Below are 17,415 nucleotides of genomic sequence, written 5' to 3' on the forward strand. Positions count from 1 at the left end.
TTGAGGAGGACTGGGGAAGAGAATAAGGCAAATCAGTGTATTTATAATTCCCTTCTTAATGCTTCTGTCCTTTTCTGTCTGACTCAGTCTCTGCCCCATAGATGGAATTCCCATGTCAAAACACAAGCCATTTGAATGAACTTTAGTAATATTGATCCTGATATTATTCATAATATTGCTACATTATTAGGATAACTATAATAATTCAGAAATTGCACATTGTTTGTATTCTTTAAATGTTCATTCCATTTGCCTTTTTGAAGAAAATTATATTTTTTCTTGCATTTTTATAAAGATCCTAAGTATTTTCAGGTGTCTCTCCTCTCCCCCTTGCCCAGGCAGTGTAGCCACAGTTGGATTTTCATGGGGGCAGTTCAGACCTGAGACTTCCTTTCCTCCTGCACAGAGGTGATCCTCAGTCTCTGCCTGCCTGCTCTCAGAGGCTGGGAAGGAAGGGCAGAGACAGCTTCTTGGCCCCTAGATAAGTTCACAAAGCATGGCAGAGCAAAAGTAACTCACTGCACGTGCCAGATAGGCTCACTGAACTGTTCCCAAACTCATGGGGTCAGTACTAGGACTGCTGTCCTGCCTGTCATTCTTTTCTTTCCATAATAAACCCTTAGTTTTCAGTCACTGCCCTTGTGCTTTCAAGGGACTGCCAGCAGCCTAGTTCCTGTAACACTGAATGGAGCAAAGCATGGGACAACATGCTCACACTGACAACGAATGACACTGCTCTTGTGCTGGTACTGAGCCACCCTCTCCCTGCAGAGCCAGCGACCCATTTAAGGGTTTACATTGCTGCACCGTAACCCAAGTGACATCAACAATGCTCCCGTTTGGCACCTGTACTTATGGTATCCCAACATTATGATAGCAGTGACATAAACCAGATCTCTGCAGCTTTCACAGCTCCTTTGTAATAACTGAGACCTAATGCAAACATTACTCTGACATCATCCAAGCAAAGTCATAGTAAGTTTTGGAACTTTACGGAAAATATTTTAATAAATGAGGTCTACATCAGTTTTCTTACTGTTTTACAGAAATAACCTTGTTCAAAACATTTTAATTTTAGTACAGTCGATTAGTGATACCCAATGTGTTTCACAGATTTAGCAGAAATAAGAGCAATTTAAATCAAATTGAGGTGTGTTCACTGAGTAGGCATATGCAAGAGAAACCACAGAGGGTTGTTAGTCCCAGGCATGTAGAAGGTAGCCAATATAGCTTTCCTGGTATATTGCTGGAGCAAATGACAACACAAAATTGATGTTAGGTAGAAGACCAGCAGATCTGCAAGAAGGAGTTGGCTCTCTACAGTTGTCTTAACTGTGCCTCCTGCATTTTGTTATAACATCACTCGCCCATGGAAGCAGATGGTTTCCTACATATCAATTTACTATGCCTCTCTTTCACTGATTTTTTTCAGCTCCGTCTGTGCATTTTTATTCAAAAGGGGACCATATGGTCCCTCTGAGGTAGTTTATAAATAATTGTATATTTACAGTAGCAATTGAAACCAGAGTCACGTGCTTGCCTTCAGGAAAGCAGCTGAAAGTAGCTGGGTAGTATAGGATTTGGAATTATTTTCTCAGTACAGCATAGAAATATGCAATGAATAATTCAATAAAAATTGATTTCACATGGCCTTCCTGATTGTGTTTGTTCTGCTACTGCTGCAAAACACAAGGCTTCTAATCAGAACTGGTCGAAGAGAGATGGGTCATGTGCGCTCTGACAGCATTGCTTCCATCCATCATTTGCAGGCTGGACTGATGATCCCATGTTCCTGTTTTGTCAGGGCTGGATTCAGCTTTCAGTGAAAGAGGGCCTAGGAAAGATGGTGCTGTGTCCCTAGGAGACCCTACTTTACTTCATCGTTGAGGCCTGCAGGGGCTGCTTTGAACACCTAGTTCAGCCCTTCCCCAGCAGGGTAGCTTTCCAGCTGCAGATTGTTGGAGGACAGCCAATATTTAGCTAGCACCACTCCTCAGACACTCGAGGATTAAAGGCTCCTTGAATGACTGCCACCCTAGTGCTTCTTCTGCTCACCCTTCCCCTTCTTCCCTGTGGGCCTGTTTGGCCATATCCTACTTCAATCTCAGCAAATTACTCTAAGAAAAAAGCCCAACTGTTTGAAGAAACAAGACCAAAGTTACTCATATAACTTGGTGACTGAAGTGACTGAATTAGGGGCAGCTTTGCCTCCCCCTCCCCTCCTGCCCCACATATTTTCAGCACTGTCCCTGTTTTTACACAAAAGAATGAAAGACAAACCTGCACCTCCCCAGTACCAAGGGAGGCTGTACAAGATCAGATGTCTCAGATACTCTTTCTTCCCCCTGGGAATAAATTGTCAGAAGAGTTCATCTCCTGCTTAGATCAATAAATAAGAGCATATTTTTAAGTGCTTCACATTGATATTATTGGCCAAGATATGTAAGTGAGAGTGCTATTCTGGAAGGTTCAATATCTCTTTGTAAATTCTGCCTACTTACTTGAGGACTTAACTGGGGACACTGAAATAACCATGGCCCTTGACCCACTAATCCCACACCTTCAGCCTGAAATCTGGGCTCCTCTAAAATGGAAAATCCTGTACTCCAATTCCTACCACATTTACCACCCCCCTGGCACAGTGCGTTTGTGTGTCTGAGAACTAATACTTAAGATACTAAAAATTAAGATAAAACTGATTCCACTGAGGTGGCAACATTATAGTTCTCTTTACTTTCCATTTTCTATGTCTTACACTGCTGATGGCTAATGAGATTTGCTTTTCATCATGATCCTCTGGGTTAATGACTAAGAAAAGCACTGCAAGCTGTGATTTACCAAGCTAGGAGGCAGGATTAGGTGGGTTATGTAAGCAAGACAGCAAAATCAATCATGAATGAAATCTAGACTCATTCTAGTGCTGTGCTGAACCCTACCTTCTTGTGTTCAGCTTGAGGAGAAAAATGGCAGAGATCTGTACAATGATTTGAGAAGTGACTTTGAAGCACTGTCCCTTCTACTCTTTTGCATCTTGGCTGTTCATACTGCCAGATGCTGCCAGCATCTTCTGCCTTGGTTATCCAGCACATTCACCAGTACCACATGCTACTGCATGTGCTGATATGTGCTGACGTGTTTCTCTCAAGCAAGTATGAAAGAAAAGTAGTATAACATATACTAGCAGCCCCACCTGATTAAGTCTGCTCCCCATTCAGTTATCAGTAAATATGGTCATGAGTAAGGTGATGGTTTGCCCGCCAAGAACATGGTGACCATGGGGACAAGAACTGCGAGCCCTAAGCTTCCCCAGGTGATAGAATGGGGATGGCATGTGATGGGCAGTGGAGCAGACTGGGTTTGCAGGGTTACAGAACATCTCCTTCAGAGACATCAGGTCTCTGTGGTACTTCAGTTCTTTGCCTTAAGAAAGCCACAAGATGCATTGCCTAGAATTGATGCTTTTTTGCCACCTTGTGGTTCTTTCACTGAAAGGGTCAGGAGGGCTGCCCACCCATATACCTATTGCAGCTGCCAGGTGTCCTGTCCATCCCTGCACCTTGGGTAGGTTACCCTGCAAAAGCATCTGCAGGAGCATGAGCTTCTAAGTGGAAAGCCACTCGCCTGCTGTTATCTTCCTTATTGCTGGATGGAACATTTTAGCCCTCTTTCCTTATTTTAAAAGCCAAAAAGAAGTTTTAGTTTTCACTGTTTTTCTTTCTAAGCTTGACAACCAGACTGTTCACAGTAACGGAGTAAGGTACACATTCATGTGTTTCCATTAGCAGGACCTCTGACTCCACAAAGTTATTTAGGCTCCTAATAATAAACACAAGCAGCAGGCTTGCCCTGTATTTCCAAACTGAAATACCTCTGAAGATCTGAATTTAAGTGGCCATAGCAGCAAACCCATGAAACTAATTTTACACAGACAGCTAGCAAATCCACAGACTAATCAGCTAAAATATGGAGATTGCTTTTTGCTAAAGGCTTTAATTAATAATTATTCTGCTGTTATTGGTAATAGTTTAAACTCTTTTTCTCCTGATAGGATCCCCTTAAAAGTCCCAATGCAATGCTTGATACAAATACAGTGTACCAATTCTGTGCTTCTGCAAAAGCTCTAGATGGCAAAACTGATGTAAAAATGAGAAATATAATTTTTCCTCTAACCTAGTTCACTGTGATGAAAGGAGTAAGCAAAATACCTAAGAAACCTGAATTTTTAAGGTGTTATTGTTTCTTACACTGTTATTGATTTAGCAATCCTACCTTTAAAGGTATAGACCTATTCTAAATATACTAGACCAGATACTACACTGATGCAAATAATTATTTCATTGATTTAATTGAAGCAGATTTAACTTTTGTTAAGTGACAACCAGATCCAATAGTATCTGTACTCTACTTATAGCTTTACTCCAGAACTCCACATTGTCCCTGACATAGTAAAATGACACCTTCCACAAAGGAAAGAAATCCACTGACTTCATATTCTAAACAAACCATTGTTAAAATAAATGGAAGTCTCTTAACTCTTAACAATAGTGAGTCAGATGGATCTGACCTCTGTGGGTGGGACTTTAATTATGCCCACTATGTTTAAGAAAGTACAGTATTGTAATGATATTATTCATTGCATTCCAAGAGTTCCATCAAAGGCTTGACAATCCCAGGAAATGATGCACATCCTCACTTACAGTACTGCAAAATTGCTAAATATATAAATCCGGTCATATAAAATGTGATCCTGTGAAGTTTTGGCATTGCCACTTAACAGGAACTAATAATATCTTTAGTTGTCCCTTTCCCTAAGTGAGTCATTATGCTCAATCACAGATTGTAGCTCTCTCTAAAAAAGGATAACCAGAATAAAGCTCCAGCAAAACCAAGTGGTATCAGTGCTGTACAATGAAGTGTTTGTGATGGGTGGAAGGAAGAGGGTGAATAAGTGGCTATCTGGCGGGCAAAGCCAGGGATGGGTAATGTCTAGAAGCCAGGAGGACTGCTGTAGGGAGGAAGATTGCAATGTGACATAAAAGTGGTGTCTCCACTGAGTCTGTGGTTTCTGTTCACCAGCTCAGTTATGAGTCAGAGTTATCAGTCCAGCACTGGACTGCCCTCCTGCAGAGTGCCATGGTGCCACCTACAGCTTCTTCTGCCTGGCTGCTGGGAAACTCCATCAGGAGAGAGAAACTCCATATCTCCTTCAAATGGTGTGGTTAACTGATACTTAACATGACAATTAATTTTGAACTGATTTCATCACAGTGAACAGAAAAGTTGTCTGAAAGGAGTTGCTACAGTAATCCTCTTTTTTTTTTTTTTCTTTTTCCTTGGAAATGCAGGATGCCACTGCTCAGTTAAACCTCTCAGTTGCAGCCAGCAGTGTCCACAGAAACAACTGCAGCCTTATTCTGAGTCATATGCTGTGTTTTAGATCCCGATGAAATACGGTTTCTTGGTGGGAATTAGCCATGATATTCAACATCTAGAAAATTAAATTCTTCCCCTAATTGTATGTTTCCATTGCAGCAGTTAGGTATGTAGCTGGGGTCTTATGCTCACTGGCACTCAATCTGTCTACTTAGCTTCGCTGAAGGGCTTGCTAAACCTCTTCCCTGTTGATGACTGTTTTTTCTCTGTGTGTTTGCTCTCTCTTTGAAAGCCTACTGATCATTTATGTCTGGAAGACAACAAACAGGAAACCTGCCAGCACTATGGGAGGCGGCACCTCTCCTCCCAGGCCAGAAGGAGCATCTCCTGGGATGCTTTGACCTCTGTCTCCTCAAACTTAGCTCCGCCATGTGGCTGGCTGCAGGTGTACAACAGCTGCTTGCTGCCTGCTTTACAGAAGCTGCCCCAGGAAGGTTCTCTGATGGGGTTTTCCAACTGCGCATCCTGATGCTCAGTTGAGGAGGAGGTCCTATTCAAAAAGGACTTTGCATAGTTTCCCACAATTATCTAGGTAACTATAGATTGAGAAAATAAGGACAATTGTAGCTAGCATATGCAGGTTTTGTTTCCATTTAAAATTTTCAAGAATTATTAGTTCAGAATCAAATGAAAATCCACATTTTCCCTCTAAAACTTAAAAATCTGTTTCACAAAAACTAGTACAGAAATCCCCACAAACTACTGCCACAGGAACTGTTCCCAGGAGCTGGGGGAAAGAAAGGGAGGGGGAGTAGGTACAAGCTGGCTGACAGTTTTCTTGTTACCACATGCAAGTCCAGGGATCCAGCTCCAGCTTGCTCCACGGCCACCTCATGAACAGCCTCTCCAGAGAGCTTACTGCATGCCTTTGAGCAGTGGCACAAGAAGGCTGTCCCATCACTACCACCACGACCACCAAAAAAAAAAAAAAGAGCATCCAAAAGCCAGCAGCTGCCATCTGGTAATTTCATCTCAGCCTTAGAATGGTTCCTTACCTATTCTGGAAATATTTTGGAAAGCGAGAGAAGCAGAATAATTGCCTTCATGGCCAGCAGTGCTCTCCAGGCCACCACAACACCAACCTCCTACACGAGCTAATATTTTGAAGCAGTGATAGGGAAAATGGCATCAAGGGAACACTGAGTTTGCAGGGCTAGAGAATGTTCAACACATCTAATATTCTGGAGGGCTTGGCTGAACTCTGCTGGAGAGGGGCAGTCTCAGTGCTGGATCTCAATTTTGTTAAAAAGGTACCACCTTTTATTTGAAGTCTCTTTACCACTTGTATAATAGACTTTAAAGCAGCTGGAAAGAAGTTGGCAGGCAAAAATAAATACTCTTAGGTACTTAGAATGTTAGTGGCCAGTGTACCTCAATACTTGAAAACACAAAGTTTGCCATGGATCACATATAGACTCAGCCACAATTTTAATGCTGAATTGAGCAGGTCATTACTAACTCCCTTTAACAGTTCAGTGTTATTAATAGCTACAAAATATATAATGTGCTCCCTCAGCAGAAATGTGGCTATTTTATTCACGCTTTATAATGCTTCCTTTTCACTAACCTGGGAAGATGGCATTAATAGGATCTGCTTAGCTCTTTTGGAAATTTGGATATTTATAGAACTATTCTATTTGACAGCATTTTTTTTTTTTTTTTATTGCACACTTGCCTGAAAAGCAGCTTGGTAGAAAAGGCCGTGAAGATCCTGATGGATACCCAGTTAAACATGGGCTAGCAAAGTGGTCTAGCTGCAAAGAAGGCAAGTGTTAGGCAAAGTATTTCCAGCAGGTTGAGGGATGTGATCCTTCACTGGGGAGGCTACACTTGGAGTGCTGTGTCCAGTTCTGGGCTCCCCACTGCAAGAGTGATATTGAGCTATTTGAGAGAGTCCAGCTAAGGACCACACAGATGACGAAGGGACTGGAGCACCTCACACAGGAGGCAAGGCCAAGGGATCTAGAACTGTCCAGCAGGCAAAAGAGGAAGCTCAGGGGGATCTCATCAGTGTGTACAAACACCAGCAGGGAAGGTGTAAAGAGGATGGAGCCAGGCTCTTTTCAATGGTGCCCAGAGACAGAATCCATTACAATAGACACAACCTGAAACACAGCTGGTTCCCTCTGGATATCAGGGCACAGATTGCCCATGGAGGCTGTGGTCCCCATCTCTGGAATATTCAAAAGCCTTCTAGACATGGTCCTGGACAACCGGCTTTAAGTAGCCCTTCCTGAGCAAGGTGAGGTTGGACCAGATGACCTCTATAGGCCCCTCCCAACCACAAGAACACTGTGATTCCATGAATTCTGTCTGATAAACAAATGGATACATAACCATACTGTGTAGGCATATCACAAGGATATATCCAATGTAAAAAGAAGACACAGACAACAAAGGACAACATCTCACTAAGGAGTTGTGGGCAACGAGAGCATTTATCTGCAGTCACTCCACCTAAACAGGTCTACGGTAGCAGCAAGGTGCGAGGGGAAGAACATAATTAAGATGCTCTTTCCTTCAACAGCTGGCTAATTGGGTTTGATGGCTCAAATCCCTTCTGATTTCTGACATTATATGATAGTTACAACCCAGTCCCTGTTTTTATCCACTGGGTCTATTGAAGAGATTATAGGTTTTCCTTTCATACACCGCTCCAAATTTTCTCTTCCACTTCTGTGTCCCATTAGCCTTGCTTGGGTGATGGGTTCATACCATGGCAACCTCACTGTTCTGCCATGCAGAGCTGAGAGCAGCAGGGACAGGGACCCACAGCATGCAGTATGCCACACAGCTCTGGCACCAAAGACTGCAGCAGAGGGGGTATCAGAAGGTGCTCAAGTCACAGAATTATTTTTGGGAAGGTTACTTTCCTATTTTTAGTTAGTATTTACAGGTGTGAAAGTACTTACAGTTTTGGCTATTTTTTTCTTTCAGCATTTTAAATACAAAGGACAAGCAAACTTTAGATGGAAAAAGCTTCACTGCAAAAAATAGTGGCCTAAGTGACAAGAATATAGAACAAAATAAATCAAAACAGCCTAGAAAAACCCCAGAGCATGGGATGATGGACCTAAGAAATAATCATATTTCTCCTTAATTTTATAACCTGTGGGTTATCTCAGGAATTCAGAGCATAAAACTAACACCTCCTGTAATCCAGCCTTGATGGTGGCTGCATGAATATGAGCACCACAACATTAACAACTCCTCCACCTAGCTGCCTTCTTCCATAATGTCATCCTGAGCAGCTGCAGACAAGCAGAGGCTTGTTAAAGTGTTATTTTGGGGTAAATGTCAGAAAGAATTAATTTCAACACAATTTTGAACATACTGTTCTCAGAGTGTATTAAGTGGTGTATACTTTTAAGTAGAGTGGATCCTCAGTTCTTCTTTTGAGTAAAAAGATAGTTTAGTATGCACTAAAAATACTCCAGTGGTATTATACATGATTAAGGGATGTTCTTTTTAGTGGTGTCCTTATTAGCAAGTGTGCTATGAACAAATGTGTTTATTAGATAGCAAACAGCACTTCAGTTTGCATTGGACCATTAGCTAGCAACCTCTCAGCTGACTTCACTGCTTGATCAGCAGGGGATTACTGTCTAGGGACTGTAATAACATAGCCCAGTTTGGGTACAGTAAATCACTAATTATGCTGTCAAGATAAAGTATTTGATAACAACACAAAACTAAACAATTGTTTGGAAAAGCTGATGGTGGTGGTGTTGGCAACTGATGTAATTCATATGAGCTATATAGCAAATAATCTGAAGCCTGAAATTATTTTTTTTTAAGTTATGGTGAAGTTTTGTTCTTATTTTAGTCACTTGGATTATTGCCTGTTATGCTTAGGATGTGACATTTTCTGAATGCATTTAAAGAAACACACACAACTCTAAAAGTAGTTAATAGAAAAAACGGCCTGAAAGTCTTCCAAGAAGCTTCCCAGCCTCTGAGAGCTGCTGCCTCAGAGCAATTCCTTTTTCCACCTGTGAGACACTGAATTACATTTCTGTTTTCTGCCTTCTGTGAAGAAGAGCCATGCAATCATCACAGGGAATCAACTTGGCTGACTCAGACTTGCTGAAAAGATGAAATTAACTATCTCAAAATCAAAACAATTAAGTAAAATAATTTTTTCTCATCACTGCCTCACCAAAACATTACCAAAAGTGAACATGGGCTATATTGTGTCCTCTCTGGGTACTTTGTGACAAGCTTGACTGACTCATGTGGAGCAATCAAAGAGGATATTTCCTTCTCTGGTTATCTGCTTTTCTAGTTTGCTCATGGTTACCACCTCACAACAGTGAGCAGAAACAATGTTTCAAACTGCCTGGCAGATTATTGTAAAGAACCATCAGTTTGTGATTTATTTGTATTGTGTGTGGTTGTTTTCTTCCAAAATGCAAACCTTTGGGAAAGGGACAGATTAGGCAGGAGGGGAAAGTAATGTCTCTTGGTATGAAAAGACAGACATTTTTCTGGAGACACTGTTCTGCATCACGTTCTTTAACTTCTCTTGCACCACAACTTGATGGCATGGTAGGCTGGATTTCAGAGACTCCTGTTCATCCTGCTACTGCCACTGCTAAACCACAAAGTTATGGATACAGATTTCCTGAACAGGAGGAGTGGCAAGTGCAGGAAACTTTGAGAAGTCTGGTGTATTCAAAATCTCAAGGAAGGGCAAAGGACACTGCAGGATTCAACATGCTGGACAACTAAGGAAGATGAAGATTTCAAAATACCTTTGAACTGTAGTAGTTAATCAATACTTTAGAGAAAGTAAATCTGTGCTAAAGATTCAACATTTTAAATTAAATATAAGGAGCTCTTCTATAGTAGAACCAGAAAAGGCCAAAGAATGTTCTTAATCTCTCAAGGTTAAATAAGGAATTTCAGAAAAATCAATCTATCCATATCTGTCATGTAAAAAAATCAACTAATGAACATTTTTCATCTGTTTAAAAAATAAAATCTTTTAGATATTCGTTTGAGTACAAAAATATTGATTCATATGAAACAAGGCTATTAGATTGCAGCATTATAATGTTCTCCGGTATGGTTCAGATTGCATAAACTCTTGATAGATGTTTTCATCCCTTGAGGTAAACAAACAAACAAAAATGCAGGGAAGGAACACTGTTTTCTAAGTTTGTTGATGTCCATGAGTGTTGGGACACAATAAAAAGGAGTTCCTCGGTCTATGGAGTGTAGCTGCTTGGGGCTTGGCTGCTGGCTGGGGTTAAACCATGACACCAGTTAACTTCATTCCCTCTCATCCTCCTCTCTTGCTCCTCTAGAGCAAGTCCCAGAGCAAAACCTTTTCATCCAACGAGTTCAAGCTTATGTGTGCCTTTAATTTGAGTTTAACTTTGCTTTTATTTAGCTATCTCCTACAATTCTTCTAAGATGAAGAACAAGTACTTACACCCAACACTTTAATCAATATTTATGTCAACCTGTTGTTACACCAAGTTTGAGTAAAACCAGTAAGCCTGTTCAGGGTGGTGAAGAGAAACATTATGTAATATGGTTCAGCTTAAGTTCAATGGACTAAATTGGTTAGACAGGTCATCATCCCACAAATTAGAACAAATAATTTGGAACAAGAAAAGAATGGTGGCTATTTTTGCTAAGGAGTGCATTGTTGGATTTTTGTTAAATATTGTTAGGTATGTACATACTAGTATTAAAAGCTCGGAGGATTTTTTGTCTTAAAACTGTGAATAAATGCAGTTGGTCACAGCACAGTACTAGGATGCAAAATTCTCTTGGGATCTCTTGGAATAATTAAAGAATGGTGACAGGAAAACACCCATCCCATTTCTTGCTGAGGAAACAATATTGCTATATATTATAAATTATGGCTAATTATCTCACATCCTCTTTCCTCAGAGCCCTAAAAAGGAAACCTTTTCTTCTTCCAGATATTCAATATTGCTGTTAATAGCATCTTTCATTTCTACAGTGGGATGTATTCCAAAGAATTCCAGTCTATCTCCATGGAGCACAGTCAAAGTATGACCAACAACCTGGCATAACAAGAGAAAAATTCCAGCCAAGACCATTACAAAATTCCTCTGATCCTATACAAAAGGGTTGCTGCTCCCCACAAAGAACTGATATCCCAAGGTTTTGTCCAAGATCTTCAGCTTCAGAACTAGAACATACTTTATTTGAACAGGAAACTCCTAGGAAATGATGTGTGGATACTGAACGTAGAAATATTGTGAATCTGAAATGTGTGCTGCCAAATTTTATCTGAGCTAATCCCATCCATCTTTTGAAACTCAGTTTTGCCAAAGATTAGGCCAAAAGGGACAATTGTATATACTTCACTAAATGGCAAATGTGGCTGGTTCTAATATGTATAGTAGAACGAGTAGCAACTGACCAGTATCTTTGAATGAATTAGAAGACAAAAAAAAAAAAAAAAAACACCAAAACCAACCCAACCAACCAACCAAAAATCCAAAGGAGAGGCTTGATAACTTTGTTTCCAACATGGTGGCTAGCATTTATGACTCTTGGGTTTGTCCTGTGTAGGGCCAGAACTTGGACTTTGATGATACTTGTGGATCTCTTCCAACTCAGAATATTCTGTGATTCTGTAATTTATTAAAACAAATAGAATAAAAAAGGAAACAGAACAGTTGTCTATACTGTGACTGACTATACTCTCAAAAAAGATTTTTTTTAGGTGTTAGACCATACTTCTGTATTCCCTTTGGCCAAAAAGAAGTCTGAAATTCCTCACCAGTCTGCGTTAACTCATCCCACTCTACTTGTATTTCTAAACAATGAAATTTGCAAGCAAAGACATACTGCATGTAAATAAAAAAACTAGTCTCTCATCCAAGTTTTTAAAACAAGAAAAAAATTAAAAGCTGTATCACTGAAATAATGTTCTCTGTGCAGCCAAGTATTTGAGGCATCTTGACAAAGAAAACATACAATCTACTTACTTGGAGAGATAGAGAGATAGAGAGATAGATAGATAGATAGATAGATAGATAATAGATAGATAGCACAATTTCAAAATTAAAAAATCCCTAAAAAGAAATAAGAATGACAGTACCAAAGACAGAGACTTCAGAACACCACATTATTGGAACAATGAGCTAATCCACTTAGTTTATTTTCAGTTAATTGGGGTTTTTTTGCCTAATATATAAATATAAGACAAAGTTGGATTTCAAATTTAAAACAATAACAAAAATTTATTGCTGGAAAGAGGGAGAGACAGCCCCAAAAAACCTCCCTGAAAAAAATATCAAGCTAAGAATTTTTAATTACTTCAAAGTTATGTAGAAGACAATGTCCAACACTAATTTTTCAAGAACAACTGCTGCCAAATCACTGTGATTTCCTTTTAGAGGAAAATATCAAGCCCCTAGGATAGGGCAGACAAAGAACTTACCATATATTTGATTTTAGTTGACCTTTCAATGTTGTTTAACCTAAAAGAAAATTAATTAAGAATGGTAAAAGCAAGTAAAAATCTGCTTCAAAGAGAAAAGGGACAATCTGCTATCAGTGCTTATGGTGGACAGGGATAAATGAATGGGCTTCTGATGCAGTAGGAAGGATCATAGATACATAGAATCAGTACAGCTTTTCAAAAGTATAAATTTTAAACTAGAGAAATGGCCTGCTTGAGGAAGGAGACTTTGGAAGGAGAGTCCACCACCAGAGATCTTGAAGAATAGACTGAGCATCAGATACATGACTGACCCTGCATGGGGCAGAGAGGGTGAATGAGCTCTGAATAAATTCTGAGAGTCCACCTTTTCTTATGCCATTTGCATATATCTACATTCTTTAAAAGCTCAGAATCCAAGAGCCCAATAGATGAATCATTTATTACTTAAATGAGCATCTGAAATTGGACAGCAAAAGTATTATATCATCAGTAGTTCTTCTGTTCCCTGGGTATAGCATATTTCAGTGGTTTAACTGATGAGTACCAACAGCGTCACTGCAGGAAGAACAATCCACTATTCTAAAGTTTTTTCACCTCCTCTCTTCCAGAGACAATGTAGTACTGGCAGCTTCAAGACACCAGAAATACCATTTCAGGCTCATTACATTGAAAAAAGTAGTAATAACAATAAAGTCACTTACCTGTGCCTTCATTGCAATGTTTTGTTAATGGCAAATGGCGTGGGATGGCACAGAATACTTCCAAGTTAAGAATTTAAATTCACAGCACAAATATGCAGTTGTCTCCATCTTCCCCTCTGTGCTGTATGACAATTCTAGTTTCTGCTCTCATGGATAACCACCATTTTGTCCTCCAGATGTCCCATGCTTGACTCATCCCTACTTTCAATAAGCATCACCTCCCCTCTTTTGCTCTACCATATTGTGATCAAAATCTCTCTGTCAGTTCTGCCATTATCTCCCCCTCTCCCTCACCCTAATACCTCTCTTATTTCTAGTATCACACTCCCTGTTGCTCCCCTCTCCAAATTACCATACCCTCACTCACACTGTTCTCCCTGCATGTGTTCCAGTTTTTCTCTGGCACATCTGGCTTCTGATCATACTCAGAGCTGTGCCATGAATATGGCTTTGCTTGTGCTTCCACACCATGCTGGCATCCTGAGAGAAACATAAGTTGGTGAGAGGCTTCGCTTCAGGGAAGTTTCCAGCTCTCACAGACACTGGGAGACTCTGAAAATGTGGGCAGAGTAAATCTCCCAAACAAAACACAGGGCACACACATTCAGCCTCCAAAGAACCGCTAAAAATGGCGTGTCTCCTACAGCCTGAGGTTTACTTATGGTCTTTCAGCAGAACATTCTGGATCTAGCTGCAAAATGAAGAAAGAGCCCTACTTATACCTACCTAGTCCACCTGCAAAGGATTTATTGGTGTGGTGTCCACCTTGACTAAGGATAACCTCTGCCATCAGTCACTTGAAGAAGCTGAAGATTTTAGAACACATTAAGACTAAAGACATTATGTTTTTACCACTGTAAAGCATGAAAACAAAATTATCAACAAATGTCAAAAATCACAAGATTGGCTCCCAGATGTTTAGATTTTGAATTTGAGACTCTTCCTTCCAACAAAACTGGCTGGTCCTGACAAATCATCCACTAATACAGAAATGTTAGCAATTTCTGTATCCATTCCTATCAACTTTGCCCCAGCTCATACTTCTTTTCCTGCCACTTCATCTCAGTTCCTAACGATATTTCAGTTATCGCTTCAGGTCAAATCATCCTCCTGTTTTGACTTTTGAGAAAAATACTAATGGTTGCATGAATGACCAATAAATTTATGAAAGTGCTTGTATCATAGAGTTTGCTGAGATTAGTAGAAAATCAGAGTTCATGACTCTTTTTCTAAACCCCTGTACAAAACCTAAGCTCCTCACTCCCCCTTTCAGCAGGCACAGAGCTCACAGAAGGAATGACATGTCAGGCTCACCTTTGCCAGATCTGACCAACTGCTCATCCTTGACAGACTGGTTCTGGGAGCAGACATCCAACTGTCCTTCAGCCCTGATTGGACTGGAAACCTCTGCAGGCTGGAACTTCATGTACACATAGGAAAACTAAAGACATATTTGCCAGAACTGACAGGAGGGAAGTCACAGATGTTTGTCACACCTCTCCCCCCCATCATAAACAGTGTACAGAACACATCCATCTCAAAAGGTGAGTGCAAGAGGGCCAGAGCCACTTGACTGTTACTACATATCTTGAAGTTGTGTGAGTAGCCATAAAGGTCAGTGCTGGGATGGATGTGAGACAGAGGATCAAACGAAAGTACAGACAGCACATCAGAGGTGAGGAGTGTTTCTCTTTGCATTCCTCTCTCACACAGATATTTCTCTTCAGCCTGCCTGGCTCTTCTGTGCAACATGATCTGTGCAGCATGAGTGGGTGACAGCAACATCTTCATGACTTGTGGCAGAAACAGTGAATTCCAACCTCTCTCTGCATCTGTGAGCTCCAAGTGACTTAGTAAACATTTTAATTAAAAGATTCAACAGTAAAAAAGAGTAGCATACAGTGGCTATGTATAGTATGCCCTCCTTGCAACAAAACCTGACCCCCTGTGATTGGCTAGGCAAACACACTGCTGATTTGCTGCTGTGGTTCTCCCTTACTAATTGCTTCAGTGTCTAGTTCTAGGGTCATTCAGGATCTCAGTGTAGTCAAAATACAGCACTTGTGTTTATAACAAAGCTTTCTTTAATGCCAATTTTCCTAACACCTTATTCCTTTATTTATATAATCCCGTTGAAGAAATTGAGGGATTTATTAACCTTAATCACTTTAAAGTCAGACTTACCTTAAATATTTAATCTCCATTCCTACATCTATGTTTTCCAAACTATGGGAGTAGTCTTACTTCTTATTACATTTCCCTGCAGCCTTCCAATGAACACAGTCTTTTCCTTCCTTCCTGTCACTCTTCTTACATTTTGATCCACTGCTTGCTCTTACTTTATTCAAGTTCTTCCGAGATGATCCTAAATTAATACTCTTTCAATAATTATGACAACTAATAAGGTATCATAATTCTTGATAAACTGACGCTGACACATTTTACTCTGTTCAGACTGCGACTTCATTCTGAACACAAGGAGACACTCAACCAAGCCTACGTATTTGGGGGAGCTGCTTCCCCTTCCTGTCGTTTGTTGCTATAGCAGGTGCGCTGCCCCGGGGGTTCAGCTGAGGGCTCTCCACGGCGCTTCCCAGCTCTCCGCTGCCTCTGAGCCTGAGCTCCGCTGCCTCTGGAGCCTCCAGCACTCGCAGAGCCTGGTGGTGCTGTGGTGCAGATGTAACGGGGCCAGCGCGCAGAAGCGGCAGCTGCACTGAACTGCTTTCCTGTCTGCCATAATCAGGACGTACGCCACCACGGCCAACTGCTTTTAAAATACCTGTCTGCGGAACTGTACGAGGATTAGACGTCATTGTGTCAGTGCGCCCACAGGCCGCAGCCAGCACGCACCACTGCCGACCCGCGGCGCCCTGGGGCCCCGCAGGAACTGCTCCCTGCAGGGCCGGACCCACGCTGCCCCGTCACACACTCTTGTGGTCACAGGGCTTCGTCCAGTGTGCCTGACTGTATTAAAATGCTACCATTACTACTAATAATAAAATAAATTAAATAAAAAAAGATTTGGCACTCGGGGCGCCCCGCGGCGCGGAAAGATGACGTCACCGACCCGCCCCCCCCCCATGCCTCGGCCGTGCTGGGCTGCCGTGCCGCCACCAGAGGGCGCCCCCTCCCGCGGCGCGCGGCCCCGCCCCGCCTCGGCCCCGCCCCTGCCTCATTGGCGCGCGGCCGGGGCGGGGCCGCCGGGTCACGTGCCCTCCCGCTCCCGCCCTCCCCGCCGGGCGGTGCTGGAGGACCTATCCCATAATGCTCCCTGGGGGCGGCGCGGGGCGGTCTGGGGGCGTCTCTCTCTGCCGCCAGGGCTCCGCCTCTGCCGGAGCGGAGCAGCGCCCCCGCCCGGCCCCCGCCGGCGCTGCCGCCACGCTCCCCTGGCCACGCGCGGACATGTGGCGGCGCGGCGGGCGCTGAGCGCGCGGGGCCCCGCGAGCCCCGGCAGCCCCGAGGCGGCGGAGGGGGCGCCGGCACCGGGACTCGCCGCTCCCTGCGGGGCAGAGACCGCGCCAGGGAACGTCGCGGCGCCAGGTGAGCGCCGGCGGTTGGTGCCCGCCGCCTCCCTCGGGAATTTCCGCGCGGCGAGGGGAAGTGCTCGGGGCCGCGGGCCGGGGCCGGGCGCTGGCGGGCCAGCAGGGCAGGGCAGGCGGGAGGCGTTGCAGTCCCGCTTCGGCCGGGGCCTTCCCCCCGCGCGGAGCCCGCCGGGCTGGGGCGCTCCCGCCGCTCCGTCGGGCTGGGGCGGAGTTTGCTGCCGGCTCCGGCCGCGTTTCCCCCCTTTCCCTTCCCTCCCCTCCCTACCCCTCGTCGCCCGCGTCGTGGCGCCGACCGGGAGCCCGGCCC

General features: G+C 42.8%; 1 protein-coding gene and 1 long non-coding RNA gene across 3 annotated transcripts in view; one reads left to right on the forward strand and one right to left on the reverse strand.

The window, feature by feature from the left end:
• Positions 1-11,925: 11,925 nt before the first annotated feature.
• LOC128807441 (uncharacterized) lies at positions 11,926-15,292 on the reverse strand. The gene is made up of 3 exons (XR_008437158.1): positions 14,881-15,292; positions 12,863-14,372; positions 11,926-12,050 (listed from the first exon to the last, which is right to left on the reverse strand). It is a non-coding gene; the product is annotated as an uncharacterized LOC128807441 (long non-coding RNA).
• A 1,726-nt stretch (positions 15,293-17,018) lies between these two features.
• SCAF11 (SR-related CTD associated factor 11) overlaps positions 17,019-17,415 on the forward strand; it is a 50,097-nt gene continuing 49,700 nt past the window's right edge. The window contains exon 1 of one of the 2 annotated variants that reach the window (XM_053977562.1): positions 17,019-17,106. The gene's annotated coding sequence lies outside the window, so the exon portion shown is untranslated. The remainder of the gene's footprint in view (positions 17,107-17,415) is intronic. The other variant, XM_053977558.1, reaches the window with a different exon arrangement.

Source organism: Vidua macroura, chromosome 5, assembly GCF_024509145.1.
Source record: "Vidua macroura isolate BioBank_ID:100142 chromosome 5, ASM2450914v1, whole genome shotgun sequence".
Classification (NCBI taxonomy): Eukaryota; Metazoa; Chordata; class Aves; order Passeriformes; family Viduidae; genus Vidua; species Vidua macroura.